Here is a 3,361-nt window from a genome sequence, read left to right as displayed (position 1 = left end):
TGCTCTCTAGTTCTGAAAGAGCTGGACAGTTTATTTTAAGATTTTTTTTTTTGGAAAAATGATGTGGAGGCTCTTCTTTTGGTCATAGTGTTCAGGTCAATGATTCTTAAAATTCTCTCTCCTCAATCTGTTATCTAGGTCAGTTGTTTTTATTATGAGATACATTTTTTTGCTTCACTTTCCTAATTTTTCTAATTCTAATTTTTAGGATATTTGTTGTTTTGGCAAGGTTTTGTGCCTTCTGTGCCAAACTGGTAATTTCCTTTCCAATTCTTTCTTTCATAGCTCTAATTTCTTTCCCATTTTTTTTCCTTCTAGCATTCTCACTTCATTGATAACAACATTTTTCAACAATTCTAGTTGAATTTGTGTTCAAGCTTTATTTTTTCTTTGAGGCTTTGTTTGGAGTTATTCTCTTTTTCTGGATTTATCTTGAATGTCCTTGTCACCAAAATAGCTTTATTTGGTAGGATTCTTTTTGTTTGTTTGCTCATTCTTTAGTTTACTTTCTAACTATGGACTTGATGTTAGGTCTAGGCTCTGCATTTTCTGAAGAAAAGATTTGGGCTGGTCCTATTGCTGCCTTCTTGGGAAGTATTGAGCATTTTATTATTCCAGGATGCTGGCTCAAACTCAGACTCAGGATCTACAAGCTTACAGCACTCCAAAATAGTCTGATCCAGGACAAAGGGTGATTGCTCTGCAAGTTCTTGACCTAAGTTTAGGTGTGAGCATTAGTGTATTTTGCATGATTTTACAAGTAAAATCAATATTGAATTTTTTTTTGCATTCTCAAGGAGGAAAGGAGTAGGAAGGAGAGAATTTGGAATTTAAATTTTTTTTAAAAAGTTAACATTTTTAATATGTAATTGGGAAATAATTAAATAAATATAAATATGTTCAAAAAACAAACAAACCAACCCTGGACTCAATCATTATTAGTAATCTGGGAAGCTCTTCTGTTTCAGAGTACAGAACTGTGGGCTCCCTTTTGTATGGGATTCCTGCCCTGATTATTCTTATGTAAGTTTTAGATTGATTTAAAAGCTTGAAATGAAAGGATGCCCTACCACTGGGATGTCATATCTCTATGAAATGACTATTACAAGGTCCTTTAAAATGCTTCATGTTTTGATGTTTTAAGCATCAACTTCCTGACAATATAACAATAGTGATCAGTTTCTGCTACTTGTTTGATTGATCATCAATTCAAGTTTCTGATTCTTTTTTTTTTAAATAAGCATTTCTTTTGTGTGTCAAAAATAAACTGAAACCCATACCTAATTTATGTTGTACCTTGAGTACATTTGCACTTGTCTTTTTTGGAAGATCCTTTGCATAATCCAAATCTTAGCTTTAATTGATTTCCCCAAGGATTTTGGAGTAAAACTATAAAAAGCCAGGATATCATAAAAAGGCCCTGATATCTGTGGGTTTATATCTGTGGGTTTAAAATTGTGTGTCTTTTTGAGCTGTACTCTAGACAGTCAGGGCTCAGCAGCAATTTTGAATTGTTACATGTATATATTATTTCCCCAAATAGAAGGCAAGCTGTCTGTTGGCAGAGATTGGCTTAGTTTTGTATCCTCTGTAACCTCATTGTCTGTTATACAGTAAGCACAACAAGCTTACATATAAGTTACTATGTAACTTACATATAAATGACCTAGGAAGTTACATAGTAAGCACTTAATAAATGCTCATTGAGAAAATGAAATAATGTTTTAAATTTATAATGGATGAACTTAGTAAAGTATGTTTTTTATAGATATACATATTTATACAATTACTTTGTTGCACAAGAAAAAATTTTATCAAAAAGGAAGAAAAATGAGAAAGAAAATAAAATTCAAGCAAACTACAACAAAAAAAGAAAATATTGTGATTCACACTCAGTTCCCACAGTCCTCTCTCTGGGTGCAGATGGCTCTTTTCATAACAAGATCATTGGAATTGGCCTGAATCATCTCATTGTTGAGAAGAGTCACAAGCATCAGAATTGATTATTGTATAATCTTGTTGCCATGTACAATGATCTCCTGGCTCATTTCACTCAGCATCAGTTTACGTAAGTCTCTCCAGACCTCTCTGAATTCATCTTGCTGATCGTTTCTAACAGAGCAACAATATTCCATAACATTCATATACCGTAACTTATTCAGCCATTTTTCAACTGATGGGCATCCACTTAGTTTCTAGTTCCTTGGCACTACAAAAAGGGCTGCCACAAAATTTTTGCACATGTGTGTTCTTTTCCTTTTTTTATGATCTCTTTGGGATATAAGACTAGAAGAAAACACTGATGGATCAAAGAGTATGCATGGTTTGAGAGCCCTTTGAGCATAGTTCCAAATTGCTCTCCAGAATGGTTGAAATCAGGTACAATACGTTTTAAAGACGATTTTTATTTGTATATGGAACAGACAATATAGCCTCTGAAGTTGCTTCTAATTTGAGATTCTGAGATGATTTAAAATATTCTTAAGGAAGAGAAGTTTGACAGTGATGAGTCTGGCAGGATAGAGTACAAAAGCTGAAGATAGAAGGATCAAACTGTTGAATCAGCCTAGATATGAGACAATGAAGGACTTTATGGAGTGACAGCATCAATCTAGCCATAAAAAAATGTTTGAATGGATGAATGAAGCACCTCCTCTGAGCAATGTCTAGTCTTCATGGCAAAAGTAATTTTGTTTTTTCATCATCATCATCACCATCATGGATAAGGAGAGAAGATTAGCTAGCATTTACATAGTGCTTTAAGTTAGCAAAATACTTTATAAACATTATTTTATTTTCACAGTAACTGTGAAGTAGGTACTATCATTATCTCCATTATTTAACATTTGAGGAAACTGAGGCAGACAGATTAAATGTCTTGCTCAATATCCCATAGCTAAACTGAATTTGAACTTAAAACCTTATGATTCCAGGTCTAACTCTCTATCCACTATGTCACCTAGCTGAATTCTGATGTTTCCCCATATGACAGAATTGGATGATGGCTGCCCAAAAGGGGAGAGACATAGTCTCCATTTGTTGCTTCTCTGGTGTCACAGTTATTGATACAATGTTGTCCATTTAATTTGAAGACCCTACAAACATTGATTATATAATGAGATTTTATTTTAAGAATATTATATTTTGATTATTTATTTATTATTATTTTTCAGATTTTTTTTCAAAGCCAAAGCACCTGTAAGAATCAGTGTCAAGAAAATGAGTATTTTTTTCAACCACAAAAATACAAAATTTAATAGACATGTTTTTTAAAAAGGTCGTTTTCACTGTACTTTCCTTTTGGCTTAGTCAGTAACAGAAAAAAAAAATCTCTTGTTTACCACAGAACTTCCTAAAGCAA

Source organism: Antechinus flavipes, chromosome 5, assembly GCF_016432865.1.
Source record: "Antechinus flavipes isolate AdamAnt ecotype Samford, QLD, Australia chromosome 5, AdamAnt_v2, whole genome shotgun sequence".
NCBI lineage: Eukaryota > Metazoa > Chordata > Mammalia > Dasyuromorphia > Dasyuridae > Antechinus > Antechinus flavipes.
The sequence above is the reverse complement of the archived record's forward strand: the minus strand, read 5'-3'. Positions refer to the sequence as shown.